Raw genomic sequence first — 21,171 nt, 5'->3', positions numbered from 1 at the left:
TGTAGGGAAGTATCCGAGATCAAAGTTTCCAAAGTCCAACTCATTTTTTTCCCATGGAAACCAACGCTTCCTCTATGGTCCCTATTTCTATCACTGCTGTCTGTCACCGGGTTTGTCACCGGGTTGGAAACCTCAGGGTCATCCACCTTCCTCTGCCTTAAAGCCAGTTTGTCAAGTCCTGACAATTGTGCTTCCTTCATATTTTGCTCATCTATATTTCCATTGCTATCACCATAACACTTTTTATTCAGACTGTTGTTTACTTTCTGGCTCCCATCCTCCTTGACTTCTCTACTCCCACAGCTTTGATTCACTAAATCTGAGATGACCACATTAGGCTGACAGTCAAGGTGAATTCCATGTCTATGAGACTGTAAACTCTCTGAGGGTGAAAAAAATGTCATAGCTATTTTTGAATTCCCTGTGTTCACCCATTCGTTCCTTCTTCCTTCCCTCCCACTATTCATTTATTCATGTATTCATTTCACAAATACTTATGTGCTTATGATGTGCCAGCATGGGCTAGGAAATAAAACAAGCCTGCTTTCTGCCCTCCCAGATTTGCTGTCTAGTGTATACCGTTAAGCAGAGTTGCTTAGACAAAGCTGTCACTCAATATAGGTGTGTTGATGGAATTAAATTGAGTTGAAATTAAAGTATATTTTGAAAATAGTTATAGTCTGAATCCCAATTAAGTTTCCTATTCTTTATGCAGCAGGGAAATCTACATTGACTGGCTGCTTTTCCTTTGAATCCATGAAGTGCATTTGATAAGAGTAGGACCACTTTGCCCGCTGAAGCTAGGCTGGTCCTCATGAGTCATTTAAATATCAGGATGAAACACTGACAGACATCACTTAATGGAAAAAAAAAATTATTTCTGATACTCATAAACAAGGCCTAGGTTAGTTTCAGATGTGTGCTTCAGGAAATTAAGGAAGCCCTCTTTCAAACATGAGTATGCGGTCAACCCACCAACATTACTCTTTTATTTTTAACTTTGCAAAAGTTGTATTGTTCTTTATATCAATGGCCTTGCTTACTTCCCTAGATTTGATCCTGCTTTCTAACTGACATATTTCTAACTGCACCACATTCTCCTGTTCGTTGTCTCAAGGGTCACCCCTGGAGAACATTCAGAGCACAGAGGCACTGAACCCACTTCTACAAACAGAAAATACTGAAAACAACCTTTGGGCTCAGCCTTTCATTTGCCTAATATCACTTTACTTGTCCTTAGACCACTGGGCCTTTTCCCAACTGCACAGATAACAGAGAGACACTCATTGTCCTTAGAAACAATTCATTTTCCATCTCACTCTCTAATAGTTCTCTTGTACTCCTTTTTCCAGACCTGAGAAACACTAAAACGTAGCAGCAATCTACATCTAGACATGCACAGGTGCAGTTATTTTGACCCTTTTATTTTATTTTGCAGTTATTTTTGCAGTTCATATTTTATTAAGGAGGAAAAAGCAAGTCCTGTAGTAATTAATTGAAAATACCTTCTTTGGCTGTGTCAGAGAATTATATAAGCACAGCACATCTGAGGGCAAGTCTCTCCAAGCCTCGGTGGCTGTGCACTATTCCCTGGAGCCTGTAGAGGGCAGCAGCACACCGGCGGACTCCAGGCAGCACGTCAGGCAAACTCCCCACCACACCAGAACCTTCCTTCTGGTCACCATGCCAAAGGTTGGTTTGCCAAGCTCTGGCCGGCCGCTTAGCCTCTTCCTTTCTTTTCTCCCTCTCTCTCCCTCTCCCTCTATCCCCCTCTCCCTCCCTCCCCCTCTCCCTCCCTCCCTCAATGTTAAAATTATACACTCTGATGAAGTCGCCCCTCAACCGGAAAATGAAAGCTCCAGTGAAAAATTAGGCGAGCCAACGACAACAAAGAAAGAAAATGGGAGAAAGGAGAAAGGGGGCTGGTGAGGGGGAAGGATTTAAGAACAAGAAAGGGGCAGATGTTTCGTAAGTACATGCAAAGCAAAACTGGGTGTACGCGAACACTTCCGCAGAGAAACAGACCAATCACTGTGTACTTCCTCCCGCCGCACGGGTGGAGCTCTGCATTCAAAAAAAGTGTGTCCGCAGGCACCTGCATTTCAACGGTCAGTTCTGACATTCTATCTCCCAATTGTCCAAAGAGAACAAAAACATTTTCATCTCCCCACTACAGACATTTCTGTTACGAGAAGGCTGCTTCAAGAACTGGGAAGGCGATTTAAGGTGACGGGAGGCTGAGTTAGCCAGCAGGACCTACTGGTTTTTAACTCTCATTGTGCTGGCCCTGGCAACAAGTTTTGGGCTGAAACATAGCAGTGAGTAAGGCTGTGGATGATGCTGGCTCTTTCCTTACTAAGACCGTATTTTCTGTGTCAAGAAATATACATGAAAACATACTGAGGAGATGGTAGGCATTAAGCATGTTAAACGCACGGAAATTAACTAGGTCGGTGGCATTTGATGTATAGATTTCACACTTCTTTGCACATATTGCACACATACAGTGATGGCAATGCTTTCGGCAACATATGGAAAATAAATATTTTATCTGTGTGAGCTCTCATCAGTCTCTGGGGGCTGCTGAGGGAAGAGTGTTCTCTTCTGTCCCCCTCTCCCAATTTTCTCTCTTCACTGGGCTCCCACCCTCTCCTGCACATTAACATGCCTTCCACTTATCAGCCTGGTTGGATGGAAAAGTATTAGTCAGAACCTCTTTTTGATAAATACTCAGTCACTGGATCATGACAATTTTGACCCATGACCTTGCTCATCAACTCCTTCCCCCACCCCAATCGTTTTGGCGTGGTAACTGTTTCTTTGCTCTCCTTCCCAATAATACATGCAAGAGGCTTAGTAGAGTGTTTGGGAAGAGGGGCAAAGGGGAGGTGGTAACAAACCACCCCAGTGGGGGTTGGTAGTAGAACTGAGCTCTGCCGCCAGTAGCTGTGCACCCTAGGCAGATTCCTCTGCTTCTCTGGGCCTCAGTTTCCTCATCTGTAAAATGGAAATAATAATACCTTCTAGGGCTGGTGTGAGGATTAAATGAGACACTTCCTGTCAAGTGATTGGCATAGCGCTGGCACACGGTCAGTACCCCATGAGGGTAGCTCTTTCACAGAGAGCATCAGTTCTGCGGTTTTCATCATTTCACCTAGAAGGAGGCACTTCCTTTATCTTTTTTAATATCTAGATTTGGGCAGGGGCAAATGGATTGTAATTGCAGCAAAGGCAGAAAGAATGCTAGGATAAGCAAACTCTTCAACACTTTGATTTTACCGTATCACCCCACTGACACCTTCTTTCTGTTCACGTGTTTGTCACTGCTGCTACTACACTATTAGCTCCTCTTGAAGTTGAGGGTCAAGCAAGCTACACTTGGCCTAGAGAAGCCCATCAAACCTGAGCACTATGGTCTATTCATTGAAACCAACCTTTGGCACTCTATCTTATCACGTCTTCTTACAATTTATCCTTTCACCGCTTGGTCTAATGTTCTCAGATCCATTTAAGATGTTTTCATGATTAAAATATTTTATTCTCTCAATTTTTCAACCTTCTTGGCAAGGTTGATTTAAAATGTTTTTCAGTATATTTCTCCCTCACTGTATCAGTCAGGATCTTGGCAAGAAACAGATGGCACACTCAGAGGTTTTAACTGAAAAGAGTTTAATGAAAGGACTCTCTACTGGGGTACAGAGGAGGTTGAGGGATCCTCAAGGGATGGTGATACACCAGGGACTAGCAATAGTGTGAGGTTGTTAATCTCAGCTTTAAACTGCTAAACCGAAGGAGCGAGGAAAGGGGTGGAGTTCCCTAAGTCTAGTCAGAACTGGAGTAAGGAAGGGGCTGGGCTCATAATACCCTGACCCCACTCTTCTCCCACTCTCAGGTCTCTTGCTGATGCCTCCTGTTGCCTAAATTCAAAGGGAAGCCAGAGGAGAAGGCAGCCTAGGTAACGTGGTCCAGAGAGGTCGGTCTCCTGGGACACGTATCAGGGCAGAGAAGGTTCTGGGGTTTTGTGTGTGTGTGTCAGGGGTGAGGGGGAGATGAATAAGCATACCTATTTTCCCCCTCTCCATTTTCTTTACCCTTTTCTTCTCAATTATACTTTCTGGAAGGACAGACACAGCAAATGAAATGAAATCAGTTCTCTCCTAGCGTCCATTTACCTGTTTTGTCTATTTGTAATTTATGGGGGAAGAAAACTGAACATAAGCTATGTGAGAGCAAGGATTTTTGGTTTGTTCTGTTCGGTGCCACACCCCTAGTGCCTAGAACAGTGCCTGGCACATAGTAAATGCCCAGTAAATTTTAGTTGGCTGAGTAAATATACTCATGTCTGCTGTGCCAGACGCTACATATACATTATCTCATTTAGTCATTGCAACAATCCAGGTAAGTAGGCAGGTTGCCGAGCCCAGTCGTGCAGGTGGTGTGGGAGTGGGTAGGCTTTAAAATCTAACACTCACTCTCTCCTTACCCACCTCCAGGCCTTGAGACTTAACCCAGGTATTGTGAATCCATAGGGAGGGATACGTTTGTAATTAGTCCACATTTTTATACCATATTCACCTTACTGAATGAAGGTTTGCACCTATCAAGTCTCTGTAAGTTTTATTATTTCTCTTTTACATATGAGGAAGCTGGGTTTCTGAAAAGCAAAGGCTGCAAGGATTAGAACTCAGTTTGTCCATTCTCTAGGACCTGCAAAACGTGAATGCAGGCACTGGTATTCTGCATAGGGGAAATATGTCCAAGGGCACAAACAGCCCGGCTCCCTTGTGGGCTTCCCGGAGATTTTTAGGAAATCTTAGCTCCTGATTTCTAGGTCTGGTTATGGGTTCTCTGCAGTACAGGAAGGTAGGAGTGGCAAAGACTCTCTTCCCTCCCAAAGGATAAACCAGGCTGAAACTTTGGAACCCGGCTGCATCCCGGTGTGCCTGTGATACCTGCACCGGCAATAGTTACTCTGTGATGAAGAAAAACTCAGAAAACTCTCCAGATGTGGGGATTTCTAACGCATTCTTTCGCTTGAACTTAAGGACAAATGAAGGTGCTTCCACAAGCAAGTTCCTTGCATGGGTATGGAATGAGGACACTCTATTTTTGACCTTTTTTCATGTCTTTAGTCCCCAGTCCCTCGAGCGCATTGGTACTGTAGATCAGCCTAATGGTTCCCACCTCCAACCTGGCCAGGCAGGCCTGCCTATTGCCTTCATATCCGTCACCACCAATTACAATTCAGGTGACTGACAGCATTTAAGGTAAAATGCAATGCAAAATAAAACAACACAAAACTCTGACTTCATCCCTTTGGGTTTGATTTATGCCAGAATAGTTAAAGACGTAGAAAATATGAATGTGAAAATCCTACCTGAAGCCTGAGAGGGGTGTTAGTCTCCCAGGTTTGGCGTTTTCCAGTAACAGAAATGTCTGTAAAAACACCATCCCGTTACCTGCCTCACACCATATAGGAAAATGTGTAAATATGACAACCAGAATGAGTTTTTGTTCTAAAATGTATAATTATTTTGCATGCATAGCCTCTAAGTAATTTAAATTTCTGGCTTTTCTAGTAAAAGAGAGCATATATTCATCTGTTACTTCTAGCAATGATCAATGGATACTTGATGTCACTCTTTCATCAGTATTTTTCTGTAGGCATCATAGCTCCTACCCCAACTTATTTCTGAAACTTGACTTGCAAGGGTTGTACTTCTCCTACGTAAATGTCTGATGTGGAGGGAACTAAATCAAGTACTCAGAGCTATGCATCCAGAGGGCAGAGCTGACCTCGGCACAATGGTTTGAGATGTGGCTGAAGAAGCCCGCAGCTGCAAGGGTGGGTGTTGGCCCCCTTGAATAACAAGGAGACCACAGCACGGGACACAGAGATGCAGCTACATCACAGGTGGACACAGGCACGGAAAGCTGGCTCTCGGATGTGTCCAGCGTGGCGCGAAATGACAAGCTGCAGTGAGATTCAACAGAATGGCAAAGAAGGGTGATGAGAAGCAAAGAGATAGGGCTGGAGCTGCCACCGCTTCAGGCAGAGGTGCAGATGACCAAGCAGAACAGCACCGGTCCCTGCAAGGTACGCTCAGATGCAGCTCAGCACAGCCACCCAGCGAGGCAGGCGTGATGCTACCCAGGGTGCGCACTGCAGGCTGGAAGCGGAGAACCAATGCAGGCACTTCAGGACTGAGTCTGGTTACCTTGCCGCATCCAAGAGATGAAGCCATCTAAAATTTCATCTGCTCTTACAATTGTGTGAGTTTTTTTAAAAAATTAAACAAAGTGAACTAAGAAGCCTTTCATTGGAGGCATAACGTACTCACAGTAGTTTTCAAATAAATGGTGTCACTCTTCAGGTAAATCACTCCAAGGCTTGGGCCTAGTGCAGATGTTCATTGGGGCAGGGAGCAGAGAGCGGCTGCATCTGGATCAGACAAGGAACAAACAAAGATAAGGCTGTTAAATGAAGAGGTGATGCTGATCGCTCATTCTATAGAGCCAGAACCGTGGGACATGGTTGAGAGTCGGGTCCTGCACTTTGCACCAGAGAACAGTGAGTCAGGGGAGGGAGATGGAGAGGGCGTTGTCCAGGCCCCGTTTTCAGTGTTTCCACCTGACTGCCTGTCTGCTGTGAAGCTGTTAACAGCACCCGCCAGTGTGGAGCTGACATTGTGATCCTGAGTTGGAGCTGAGGTGGAGGGTGAGGGTAGGGGAAGCCTGGCCACAGCGGGCTCTTCTTCCAGTGTTCATTCCACCGCAGTCTCTCTCTCATTGCTGCTCTGAGATTCTTGCCTATCTTAAAAACGCCCACTGACCTGGCCATGTTTCTGAGCTCTTGCCTTCTCTCCGCCCTTCACTACAGCCTCTGTTTTCTGCCATATCCTCTAACCCCGAGGAGTTCAGCCTCAGGGGCTACAGAATGGACCCCTGTCTGTCTCAGAGCCTCAGGCCCAGAGGTCTTTTCCCAGGACTTTCCCCTTTGGCCACACTGCACCCTGATGACCACTTTATTCCAGAAACTCTGCTCCCTTCTTATTGGGACGCTGCATCATCCTGACCTCCCGCTCTCAGTTCTCTTCTGCCTCTTCCACTGGCCTGCCTTCTCTCTCCTGTTTCCTAAATGCAGACAGGCCTCAAGATTCTCTCTCTCCTCAAGCTTTGCCTACACAGCCACCCTCCATGGCCTCAACAGTCACTTCTCCATAGAGAACACCCACATGGCTATCTTTAGTTCTCGCTTGTCTACAGAGCTCCAGACCTGCATTCTAAATAACTGCTGGTTATCGGTTCATTGATTCATTTGCTTGTTTGTTCATTCATTCATTGTTTACATAGACTCTATTAGGCACCCAGAAAAAATGAGTAAGATGGGGCCTCTAACTCTGAGAAGCTCACATCTCCATCATACACTGCACAGGCACTTCTAATTCAGAAAGTTTCCAGCAGAATTCATTGCCCTTCCCTCAAAATATGTTGCTTCTCCAGCCTTCCCATTTCCTGCTACTCGTACCATCTTTGTCCAGTTACTTGTGCCTACAATTGAGGAGTCTTCTTTAGTTCCTCCTTTTCTTTCATTCCCCATATCCAATCAGCTGCCAACTCCTGTGGTTCATACTCAGGCTGTGAATCGATACGCACTTTCTATCCCAACACCTATTTATCCTTTTATCACCTGTTGCCTAGACTTCTGTGAGTGCCTCCTAACCGGCTTCCCTTCCCTCAGACCCTCTTTACCTCTAGTCCATCCTTCACAACAACACTACATTTACTGTTCTAAAGTACCATTCTAAATACATTACTCCTTTGCTCTTTGCTTACCGGATTAAATGCAAACTTCTCAGCTTGGCATTCTAGGCTCCTACAATATAGCCCCAATCTAATTTCTTACTCTTTTTTTCTACAATGAATTCTACACTGCAGAAGTCCCACTTGTTCCCACCATGGTCATGGTCTTTCCTCCCCTTTCCCAATATCTACATAGAGCTTCTTTAGGGGTCATCCAAACACCACCTTGCTTATGAGACATTTTCCAAAGGAAAGTGCCCTTCTCAAATCCTTAATCACTTTTTGCACCACTCCCTTCCCACGTTCTATGGACTCTAATAATTATTTGTGTAATTTGTCTCCCCCCCCCCCCCCCCGCTTAAGCTTCTTGAAGGCAGAGGCCATTTTTACTTTGTGTACTTTTTACTTTGTACCCATAGTGTGCAATGCCTTGCACACAGGTTAGTGCTCAGCTGATGTCTGCTGATTCAGACCCCAAATAGCCAAAGCAATTTTGAGAAAGAAAAATGGAGCTGGAGGAATCAGGCTCCCTGACTTCAGACTATACTACAAAGCTATAGTCATCAAAACAGTATGGTAATGGTATAAAAATAGAAATATAGGTCAATAGAACAGGATAGAAAGCCCAGAAATAAACCCACATGCCTATGGTCAATTAATCTATGATAAAGGAGGCAAGACTGTACAATAGGGGAAAGACAGTCTCTTCAATAAATCGTGCTGGGAAAACTGGACAGCTACATGTAAAAAAGTGAAATTAGAACATTCTTCAATAACATACACAAAAATAAGCTCAAAATGGATTAAAGACCTAAATGTGAGACCGGACACTATAAAACTCTTAGAGGAAAACATAGGCAGAACATTCTCTGACATAAATCGCAGCAATATTTTTTTTTGATCCATCTCCCAGAGTAATGGAAATAAAAACAAAAATAAACAAATGGGACCTAATTAAACTCAAAAGCTTTCGCACAGCTGAGCTTTCGCACAGTAGATGAGCTTTAAGGTCTTTCCATAAACAAAATGAAAACACAACCCGCAGATTGGGAGAAAATATTTGCAAATGATGTGACTGACAAGGTATTAGTCCCCAAAATTTACAAACAGCTCATGAGACTTAATATCATTAAAACAAACAACCCAATCAAAAAATGGGCAGAAGACCTAAGCAGACATTTCTCCAAAGGAGACCTACAGATGGACCAGAGGCACCTGAAAAGGTGTTCAATATCACTAATTATTAGAGAAATGCAAATCAAAACTACAATGAGATATCACCTCGCACCAGTCAAAATGACTATCATCAAAAAATCCACAAACAATAAATTCTGGAGAGGGTGTGGAGCGAAGGGAACCCTCCTACACTGTTGCTGGGAATGTAAATTGGTACAGCCACTATAGAGAACAGTATGGAGGTTCCTTGAAAAACTAAAAATAGAGCTACCATATGATCTAGCAATCCCACTCCTGGGCATATATCCAGAGAAAAACATGGTCCGAAAGGATACAGTTCATTGCAGCACTGTTTACAATAGCCAAGACATGGAAGCAACCTAAATATCCATCAGCGGAGGAATGGATAAAGAAGATGTGGTACATATATACAATGGAATACTACTCAGCCATTAAAATGAATGAAATAATGTCATTTGCAGCAACACGGATGGACCTAGAGATTGTCATACTGAGTGAAGTAAGTCAGACAGAGAAAGAGAAATCTATGATATTGCTTGTATGTGGAATCTAAAAAGAAATGATACAAATAAACTTATTTACAAACTAGACTTAGAGAACTAACTTATGGTTACCAGGGGAGAAGGGTGGGGAGGGAGGGATAGTTAGGGAGTTTGGGATTGACATGTACACACTGCTATATTTAAAACAGATAACCAACAAGGACCTACTGTACAGCATAGGGAACTCTGCTCAACGTTATGTAACAACTTAAATGGGAAAAGAATTTGAAAAAGAATAGATACATGTATACGTATAACTCAATCACTTTCCTGTACACCCGAAACTTTCACAACATTGTTAATAAACTATACTCCAATATAAAGTAAAATGTTAAAAAGGTTCTAAAATAAAAAGTTTATTAAAGAAAATAAAAGCAATAAAGATGCTTGCTTGGAGGCATGGAAGCTGAGATTGAACTGGAAAGACCTTAAAGCTCATCTACTCCAACCCCTCTTTTTTCAGATGAGGACATCAAGGGAACTGACTTGCTCAAGGCCACATCCTTACTTGCAGCTGAGCAACCACAACCGATAGAAAAGGTCACTAATCTCTGAATATCTACCGGTGTTGCTTGGCACCAATAGACCCAGCAGACCATCAGCAGTGACCAGACCAAAGAGAGTGAGGGGTTGGGTGCATAGCCTGCAAGGATACACTGGGTTCCACAAAAAGAAAAACTTTGTTTCACTTATTCACTTCAATAAATCAAACTAATAAATGTCCTTTTATAGTTAACTGATGTTTAAAAAATGAGGGTGGATTTAAAGAACAAGGAAGCAAACTTTTTAGCATTACCAGCAGAAACAATTGTGACAATACTGCAAATACCACTGGGGTGATTCAACTCAGGGTGAAAAAGCAGAATGAAGAAATTTCTCATGCTTTGGAAAAGCAGTGGGTTCAGCTGAAGTTCTTGGTGAGAACATGCTGTGGTAATTCTATGGTTAAATTCATCTTATAGAAACATAGGCTATTGGCAATCTTGCTATTATGCCACACCAATAAATCTTTTTCCACTCTCTTTGCCCAGTATTTATCCTATAGGCTTGTTTAAATTTTTACTTATTTTCCTTTCATTACATCACCAATCTACTCGTAGAAAAGGATAGATGACTGCTCCCAGGTCTGTTCTAATTTTCGTCCCTTGTTCTTCTCTTGTGGTAGACAAAACATTAATTGTTTAATCTCCACTCTAGCCTCATTCTCAAACAGAATCATTTTCTTTCTCCTGAAGATGTAAAGCCCAACAAAACACGTTGTGGGGATAACAGTGTTTACCTAGGTGAGGAAAACAGACTTTTCCAGGGGATCTCAGTAGATTTTACTTGTCCAGAAAAGCTCAGCCCTTAAATGCTAGCCTCCGGCCCTACAAGACTTCACCTGTCTACCCCAGGTGAGAACCTTACTCACTGTTACTCACCAGAGGAGAAACGTAGTACTGGTCATTATATTCTCTTTGGCCAGTATGGTGGAGCCATGCTATGCATTGAGAGATCCATTAAACAGTAACACCCACGTAGACAGCAAATTGGGCTCAAGAGTTCCTCATAGTTGTTTGTTTGTTTTTTAATAAGCAGATATTCATTTTTAATTATTATTTACTTATTTATTTATTTATTTTTGGCTGTGTTGGGTCTTCGCTTCTGTGCGAGGGATTTCTCCAGTCACGGCAAGCGGGGGCCACTCTTCATCGCGGTGCACGGGCCTCTCACTGTCGTGGCCTCTCCCGTTGCGGAGCACGGGCTCCAGATGCGCAGGCTCAGTAGTTGTGGCTCACGGGCCCAGCTGCTCCGCGGCATGTGGGATCTTCCCAGACCAGGGCTCAAACCCGTGTCCCCTGCATCGGCAGGAGGACTCTCAACCACTGCGCCACCAGGGAAGCCCAAGAGTTCCTCATAGTTCTTACTAAACCATCACGTGGCTGGACAGTTATCAACCCTTTACCAGACAGAGCTTCCTTCTCTTTTCTTCGCTTGGCAACTACATTAAAATGATAAAGGAAATCACTGGTCGATATGTCTAGTACATTGCAGTGAAAAATCACCTGGAAGCATACACACCCACTGTGTAATTACATAAGTGTACATTTTAAGTAGGTCTAACATTCGATTTAAATTGTGCATTTTATAATTAAATGGAGACATAATCTTTCTGTCCTTTAATCACATTCCTCTTTCTCAGCTCCACATCCTCTTGCTATGATTTTCCTTTCACTTTTGGGCAAATTGTCACCTCTCTCCTTCTTATTTCCCTCTTGCCTTAGCACACACCCAAGGGTTTTTAATTAGAACTATTGCATGGTGTGTCATATTTCATTACTTAAAGAGTAGTTATACTCTAAAAAAGACTCAGTGAAAATGACTTTAAGAGGTTTCATATTTATCCTTTTTCATTCAATGGCGTCCATATCCAGCGTACTCAGTTTTTAAATCAAAAGGTAAAAGGCTGCTGGGGTCATACATCTTTCCCAGAATCTGGAAATCCAGCTATTCTCTCTGCCACTTACATCATCACTGTAATAAAGACTCTGCCCTGGGAGCCCAGCTGGCAAGGTTCTGAATGGTGCCAGAGGCAGAAGAGACAGTGGGTCATTTCCATTCCAGACTGCTGTATTGTTGACAGCTCTGCAGATCTGTCTCGGAAGCCCTTAGAGAGCAGAGCTGTTATGTAACACACTGCCACAGATTGCTGCGAGGAACTTTCTGCGGAGATCTCATTTCAGTATGGCCATTCCCCTTTGGAAATCACACCAAATCATTCTAAAATGACAGATGGGGCTTCTCTCACAAAGGCTTACAAAAAAGATAATAGTAACAATAATTTGTTAGATGTCTAGATGTTGTTAGAGACTGCATGAGGAATTTTTATGTGTAAGTTCATTCTTTAATCCTCACAGCAATGTCTTGCTGTAGGTGTTAGTATACCCATTTTACAGATGTGGAAAAGTGAGACTCAGAGTGCTTAATAAACCCCACTCCAAGATTAGAAAGCTGTGGGTAGTGAGGCCAGAATTCAAACCCAGATCTTTCTGACTCTAAATCTGTGCTTTTTTTTTTTTACTACACAACAACTGCTCCAACACAGTATGGACACATTTCTAGTTCCCACTGTGATTTCAGCACAAGAAACAGGTTTATGTTATTTCCATAATGGTTCACAGTCACTGAAAGAACTGGGAGTACAGACCTCAGGTGAAGGAACTCGTTCAGAAACTATCAATAAGTATAACTCCTTCCTAGCTTCTTTCTATTTGAAGATGAGGATGCCTTGTACTGGTTTTCTCAAACTCTAATGAGCAAGTGAATCACCCAAGATTTCTGATTCAGCGTGCCTGGGGATGGAGTCTGTGATTCTGCATTTCTAACAAGCTCCCAGGTGAAGCTGATGACACTGATCTGGTACCACAGGTCCTATGTCTGACACTCACCTTCCTACTGAGGGTTGTTTTCAAAGGAGCAGTTCAAGCTGAAAAACTTGGCTAACAGCTCACATGGCATGCCTGACTTCTGATTGGGCCAGTTTGTCAGGTCATCAGGCATTAGACATAATTCAAGGAGTTTCTGGCACAGAGCACATCGTGAAAAAAAATCATTTCTGGATCCCACAACTGGAAATTAAAATGATAATGCCTCTAACATATGAAGTTCCTATTTTTTTACATTATTGTTATGTTTAACAATAGTATCTGGTAATAATTCAAATAACACCTTTCCTCTGAGAAATTCAATGAGCTTTACTAACCTTAATTGTCTAACAGCGATTCCCAGGTGTAGAGAAAGCTGTCTCAAAGATCACAGTAAATTTAAAATTGTTCACTTCCCTCCTTTTTCACCCCAAATGTAGTGATGAATTAGTGGTGAGGGGTTACTAATTGGCAAAGACCCGCTAGCTCATAATTTGAGGCACAGGAAATTTCATAAAGCAAGGATAAATGCAAGAAATAATCATCAGAGGGATGGTTGTGAGTGCAGAGAATGTTGGTGAAAGAGAAAAGGAGAGCGTTAAAAAGAAGTAAGAGTAAGGAAAGAAAGGGCAAAATCATAGAACTAGCTGCATGACCTTGGATGAGTCATTTAACCACTAGGTGGCTCAGCTTTTTCATCTGTAAGAAAAGGAGGTGAATTTTATGATTTTAAAAGTCCTTTAAAACTCTAATAGTCCCCTGAGAAGAAAGATGTGGGAATTAAGTAGCTCATCAACATGTTAAACCACTAAACCTGTTAAAGAAATCTGTTTGACTTTTAACTTTTTAACTAATTACCTGAAACGAATTCCCAAGTCTATATTACCAAACCCACCTCCCTGGAAACTGATGAGAAAACCATTTAATGAATAAGGCGCCAATCATGGCCAGAAAAACTAATCAGGAACCCCATCTTCAGCTTGTTGATGCTACAAGAAATGTTTTACTTAAAAAAATTTTAGCTCCTTAATTAATCACTAGTTAATACCCATGTCCAGAAGAAGTACCTCTGGCGGCCTGAGGACCCCTGGGATAGCCCTGCCAATAGAAGGTCCCACTCACTGTTTGTCCCTTTAAATCTATGTTAATTTTCTCTACAGGGATCTTGATTCCTCTTTGACAATTAATAAACTCTGTTAATAAGAGTTGCACATCCCAGGAGCCTTAGTGTTGTCAGGTACAGTTGATTTTTGTTTTTAAAATAAGAGATCTTTGGGACCAGGTGAGAGATAGATATATAGATATATAGATATAGATATATACATACACACATACATATGCGTATATACACATATATAGGTGTTTATACATATGATGATACTTTTTCTGGTTTTAATGAATACCTGGTGATGGAAACCCCTTCTCTAAGTCATTTGATACTGGAATCTTCTGGTCCAAGAAGGCTGCCACAGGACCTGGTCATAAGGTCACTTTAACCTCTGTAATGAGGATTCCGACATGAGAACAATTTAGGGTGCAGCATGTTATTTGGTGTTATATCAGAGTTATCTATACTTTGCCCCTCGCACTGGGTATGTTTTCTGGACTAATCATTACATTTGTGGCTAAATGGAGAAACATCAAAACGGCATTAGCCAGAAGAACACATTGTCACTGTCTCCAAAATGAAAATCACTTCCCTCTTCCTGCTTTCATCACCTCCATAGTAATCTGGCTACCCGTATTAAACGCTTACTGTGCAGCAAGTCTTGTGCTTGGCACTTTTTATACATTATTTAACTTTATCTCTTACACTCACTCTTCAGAGATGGGAATTATATTCTGACTTTATAGATGAGGAAGCTGATGTTTAGGAAAGGTGAAGTTTTTTTTTTTTGCCATAGATCACGAACCTAGAGGGTAACAAAGCAGGGCTCTAGGGCCAGGTTTTAACCACAATGCTTTGGGGCTTAACCTACACCAAGCTGTGATCACTAAACAACTGATCTCCTGCCTTCATTTCACTGCGGTTTATTTGAGGTCCTCGTCATAGGCTTATGGTATTAGATTCTCCATCATGGTCCACTAATACCCTCCTCAATCTTTTTTTAAACTTTTCCAAAACCTTCTATGCTTGATTTATGTTTTCCCTCCCTACTTTCATTAATATGTCAACCTAAAACCCATTACCATTTTTTTCGACAGACCTTTATCATCATCTTTTTCAGCTATTTCTTAGCCCTCGTTCTCATTCCAAATTACTCTTTTGAGGCCTCACATTTGACCTCAAGTGTTCTAAGCCCAGCTTGAGAATTCCCCTTCCTTGATGCCTAAGGAACCTACTCTTTTCACCTGGTCCATTAGTAGGCTCCTGCTGGCTTCACCGGACGTTTGTCCAGTCTGACCTTACCCCATGATCAATCATTTCAGCACTATTCTCAACCACTCTCCAGATTTCCTTGCTCCCCTGGCCTTCTATGTACAGGGCCTCTTCTTATGTTATTCACTTATGAACCCATATCACCACTCACCATTCCCTCCCACTCTCAGTACGAAACCCTGCACATGCATGTCATCTGTACCCTTACTCCTTGCTCAGTGTTGTTTCTGAGTACAAGCCTACAGTAGTTTTTCTTCATACGTTTTACTTTATCAAGTCTCATTCTTCATGCTCTTTTTCAGTTGATGACCTTGCCTCCTACATTAGTAAGAGGATCTAGAGCATCCAGTGTGGTAAGCTCACCGACTGGCTCTCATCTCCTTCTCCAATATCTCTGAAGTTTTATCATTTTGTTTCCTCAAGATATAGCCTCACCTTTTTCTACATTCTCCTCCTATCTTGGAGTTTATCCTCTCTGATTCTGATCTCTACCCTTCCCTTTGGTTCCATCAGTGATATCTTTTTTTTTTTTTCCTGTACTTGAAGACAGAAAAAAATAGTAGTACTGTTAGTACTTCATAACAGTTACTAAATTAATCATAACAGTATAGTGTTTTGCCCTGTCACCTACTCCTGCCCTTCAAAATCTTTACAGCTGGTATATCTCCAAGTGAGTTTTATAGAACACTAGAACCTCAAGATGAACCTCAAAAAAAGTTCGTTGGTCAAACAAATACAGGAAACACAGAATACTACATGTCTCTCTTACAAACTCATAATGCCCATAAGGATATTAAAGGTGTTGAAGACCCCAGCATTGTCCAAACTTACTGGATTACAGAACCATCCCCCACTCCCCCATCTTTCTACTGGCACATTTATTAACTTCAGAATATGCTTAGAGAAGATGCTTTAATGGATTTCCCCTGGCTCTAAACTCTTTAGCTTGGGTATGTTAGTCCACTGAATCCGTATCAAATAAGCCCTCTCAGATTTCCTTTCCATCAATACTCCACTTGGTCTAAACTGGTTAACATACAGAATGTCAGAAAGACTAAGCACGTTCGTGTCTCTGAGCCTCTGAACATACTATTTTGGCTGCTTGGAAGGCCTCTATGACCTTTTTGTTATCTAGGCCTTTCCTTTCTTTCAAGGCCTGTATCAGTCATGTATCTGTTATGAAAACTGTCTCAGCCCATGCTGACCTCTGCTACTCATTTAACACTTAGATAAATGGTTGTAGTTTAACCCCTGTGTCCTCTATCACTGGTAAGAATGTAAATTCTCTAGGACGTAGACCTCGGTTTACACATTATAAAAACTCCAGCACCTAGGGTGGCCCTTTGTGCAATACTAGGGGGTTATAATCATATTGTTAGAGGCCATGAACAGAAATAGTTAACACTGGGGCACGTTAGGTCAAAACTTGATTTCTGTAGCTATGGGGTCAGTTTAATATGCTAAAGGCCCAGGTGAATGTACCACCGCCTTGTGGGGAAGAAACACCATCCATTATTACCTCCACAAATGGTAACATGTATGCTTTGGGGAGATGAAGGCCAGATCTAGAAGAGCAAAGGCAGCTCTGTTCTTAGGTGAAGATGAGACTTTGCATTAGTTGACTCCAAATGGAGAGAAGACTAAAAGAATCTAGGACCATCAGAGGACCCATGAAAGGAACCAGTGGAACAAATGCCTCTCTACCAATGAGGAAATCATCATTCATGATCATTAAATCGTGTAGCTGGATGATAAAGGAAAGCCTCTTTTCCTGCACAAGGAAGTCGGTCTTGTGCGAGGATCCACTGCTTATCACCATGCCTGGGACACAGAATATGCCATTCTGCAGGGTAGCAACCACCTGCGGGATGTCAAAGGACTGAACGTGCTCCTGCCTTCCAGGCATCTTCCAGCCTCTGTCTCTTTGGGACAATCTGGAGACACGTTGCATTGACGAAGTTAAGACAGCTCGGCTGCCGCTAGCACAACATGTTACCCCCAAACAATGAATTCCATCATTCCTGTAAAGCTCTTTTTCTGCCACACCACATAGACCACTGAGCAGATTTTAAGTCTCAGGCGAGTGTGCAATAACCAGGTATTAAGGGACTTTGAGTTTTTCAGATAAAATGTATTCTGAAGTTAGGACTTAATGGATTCCCTAATAGTGAGTTTGTAGTGAGGCTAGGACTAAACATTTGGTCTCTTGATGCCCAGTCAGGGAGTTTGATTATGAGAGAAACAGACTATAGCTTTCTTTCTTAAAACTGCAGCAACATATTATTTTCACATTTTGGTAGAGGAGAAAATGAATTTCATTAAAGTATAGTTTGTGAAGTATTTTGCTATCTTCCTGGATAAAAAGTGGTATACAAACCAAAGATTTAATTGAAAACTATTTATAAGTTAAAATGTTTACCTAGTCTTACTTCAAAATAGGTATATATTGTATTATATAATGTATGAAAATAGTAGGATAATGGTAAAAATGCTATAATAGAAAATTCTGTGTTGTCCTTAGTTAAAATTCATAACAATGTATTACTTATTATTAGTAGTAATCAATAATATGCATTTTTAAAACTGGAATTTTTATTGTGGGAGATTATTGGGTGGGTGAAGCTAAATGGCTTAGCTAATTTTCTGTCATGTCCCTGTTTAGAGTTGCTTTCTGAACAATTTACACACTTGAGAGTGAAAATGAAGGGTAGCCTGACTTTTGAATGTGTCACAGGCCACTGGGTCGAGGCTGTTGCTTTCTGAGAGCCATGGGCAGTTTCTGCAGTAAAGTATCTTAATTTCTTCTTTTTGTTGTAAAAATAGTTTACTTTTATGTTCTTGGTGAAATTTGAGATCTCTGCATCTCTCTTCTGATGTCACACGTGGTGGAGATGGGGGGATACTACCAGCAATCTTTGCACTGATTTAGACCCATCAGAGCTTACGTGGTACTTTCATGGCCACTCCTTAGAAGTGAGTTCTCCCCACCACGAGTTGCACAGATGAGAAGTCTGGGGTGGGGGAGGGAGGTTTAAGTTGCCCAGCTAGTGAGCAGAAGAGCTTAAATCTAAAAACCATGGTTTTCAGCAGAAAATCCTTTTTTATCCCCCAAAATGCCATGGCTGCCAACAAGCTCTGTAGCGAATCTGAGAAGCAGAGTACTAGATGGAGAATCAGAAGAACTACCTTGTCTTGTTGGATCTGATAAGTACTAGTTGTGTGATCATGGTCAAGTCACTAACTTTTCTGAGTCTTATAAAATCATAAGCAAGGAAACAATGAATGACATAATTACCTTCCAGCCATAAAACCTCTCACCTGTAAAATGGTATTGATTAATAATGTGCTCGGCCTATCTCCCAAAGTTGTGAGGCTAAAATAGGCTGATGTATGTGGAAATGCTTTGCATTCTGTGAAGTATTGAATCAGTGTAGTCTCAAAGAACAGCTACTGGAGGAATTAGGAAAGGGCCCCATGTGTGTCTACAAACACAGCCAGTCCACTTCCATTCAGGTTTGAGGAGAAGCTGTACTAAAGCACTGGCAGCAGCTCAGATCTCACTCCATCCTCTTCCCTTCCAGCGTGCTGCAGAGTGTCACCGGAGCAAAGTTACTTGAATGGGTGAGCCAAACACTCAAGTTCCAACTTTGCTGAGTAGAAGCCACAGAGAATTCTGAGCCACAGTGCAGGTAACAAGCACTGTTCCTCCAGGTGTGTCTGAAACACGGGGGAGACCCTGGGGAGTGATGTACAGGAAGCTGGGGAGGGAGGTCAGACATCCCTGCTCCCGAGGCCCAGTTTTCTCTTGTACACAGCTCCAGCCCGCATGATTGCGCCTGGTAGTCCCAGGAGACAGAACAGACCCAGAAAGAGCGGGAGCCTCCTCTCCTGATAACCTAAGTGCTCTGATTGAAAGGCAGAGGGTATCAGCAGAATGGCTGTACTGAGTCGGCATTGATTTCTCCAGCCTTTGTCTGCGTCTGGTTTCTGTCTCGTTTGGAGGTGGTTACTGTTACTACAAGCAGCATGAATCATGTCTCTGTTAAAAAACAGAGCTTCAATTGTCTTATATAACCCCTGGTAACTGCAAGTCTAATAATAGCAAGCCATTTACAGGTAGGGAGTCTGTCTTCTCCCAGGCATACACGCACACACTACTTCCAGTGCCTCACAGTAAAGTGAGACAGTCAGCAGAAGGAGAAAGGGGACAGCACGATTGACTTTTGGGGCAATTTTAAAACATATTGAATAATCACGCATCGCAGGGCCTGATGACCAACATGTTTAACTAAGCTAGTTTTATAAACTTCAGGAATCAAGCATTCTTCTTCAAAGTATTTGAAACAGCAAGGAATCCAAACACGTCAGATAGACACCTTCTCTAGCATCCTATTACTGTATAAAACCCCCAAACTCCAGCGATGGGAGGGTGTGCAGGGGATAGGAAGAAGGTAGAGGTTCCACCAGATCTGCAACTAGCTTGCACCAGATGGGTTTAATTTTCCAAGGACTTTTTCTTCTCTCCTTTTTGTGTGACCAGATAGAGATATTTCAAAGGTTCTTGGCTACGGTCATTGCATGATATTCTAGAGAGTGAAAACACTGAAAACATGGCTGCAATGTCCCACTTGTCAGGCTATACCTCGTTGGGTACTGTTATCTGATCCACTTTCTTTAGGAGGGAGAACCTTTTATCTGAAGACCTGTATTTCCCCCATGAGCATAATCTCTGCCTTGTAAGACAAGATGAGGTCTTTTGTACATGATCCCCACTCCACCACCCGTTAAAGTAATGACCAAAAAGCAAAATAAAAGGACAGGCTGGAAAAAAATGACTCAGAAATTATGAACGTAAGTTTTTCTTTAAACCACCCATTTGACTGAGAAAAAAAAAATGGCTCTGGATAGCAAGTTAAAAAGTGTATGAGGAAAAAATAATCTAAATTTGTAACATGCATGTCTCCGTTTCCTCACTGCCTCATCATGGCCATCCTAAGAAAAATCACTGCAGGCTATGTTTTTGGAGTGTGCATTCCCAGGAGCCCAGTAGCTCTAGATATCATAGAAATTGGACCAGAGGAGGACTTCATGGAAAATTACAGAGAGAGGCTACATCCTGTCACTCATCTGGGCTAGGACCACAGATGGAAAACTTCCTTCTCTGTTTTGACTGTTCAGTAACATGAAACAGTGGACTCGGCTAGTTCAAATCAAAGAATGCCCTAGGACACACCTACTTTAAGGACCAGCGCCTGGGCTATTCTGTATGCTCTTCAGCTGTTTAGGAATGCAGAAAGGCATATGGATATAGTTATAAGTCAAAATGGTTATGTTGCCCTCAAAATAGTATTTATTCTGCCTATTTCCTTTTGGAATACTCCCTACATCCATAAGCAAAAGAGTTTTGAATAAAAGGGAGAAAGAAGAGAAAGAAAAAGAAAAAAAAAGAAGAGAGGAGAGAGGAAGAGGATGGAAAATGACTAATGTCCTGTTATCCCAGCCTGCAAACTTGGCAGGAGTTGATAACAAAACCTCTACTACTGCTGTCTAGTAGTACTTGCTACGTGCCATGTGGATATGGTTTCTGAAGGAAATGAGTTCTAGATTTTCCTCACAAATATCCAAATGCAGAATAGTAGGGATCTTGACCACTAAATCACCCCACATAACAGCAGTGGAATGTAGCTTACGGGGCTAGACTCTTATTTCATTCACTTCGTGAATTAAATTGCTCTTTGAGTTGGTATGCTGGTGAACTAAATGTTTCAATAAAAACAGCCACGAGACACCACAGTTTCTTTCACAAAAGACTTTTCCCTCTGACTACTATTGTTGAATGATTCCT

General features: G+C 42.1%; 1 protein-coding gene across 3 annotated transcripts in view; it reads right to left on the bottom strand.

Moving 5' to 3' along the window:
- Window positions 1-21,171, bottom strand: part of ZBTB20 (zinc finger and BTB domain containing 20) — a 467,807-nt gene that overhangs the window by 43,364 nt on the left and 403,272 nt on the right. For all 3 annotated transcript variants that reach the window (XM_007454825.1, XM_007454827.1, XM_007454826.1), the window contains one exon: window positions 6,342-6,442. The gene's annotated coding sequence lies outside the window, so the exon portion shown is untranslated. The remainder of the gene's footprint in view (window positions 1-6,341; window positions 6,443-21,171) is intronic.

Source organism: Lipotes vexillifer, unplaced genomic scaffold (assembly GCF_000442215.2).
Source record: "Lipotes vexillifer unplaced genomic scaffold, Lipotes_vexillifer_v1.1 scaffold1674, whole genome shotgun sequence".
Taxonomy (NCBI): domain Eukaryota; kingdom Metazoa; phylum Chordata; class Mammalia; order Artiodactyla; family Lipotidae; genus Lipotes; species Lipotes vexillifer.
The sequence above is the reverse complement of the archived record's forward strand: the minus strand, read 5'-3'. Positions and strand labels throughout refer to the sequence as shown.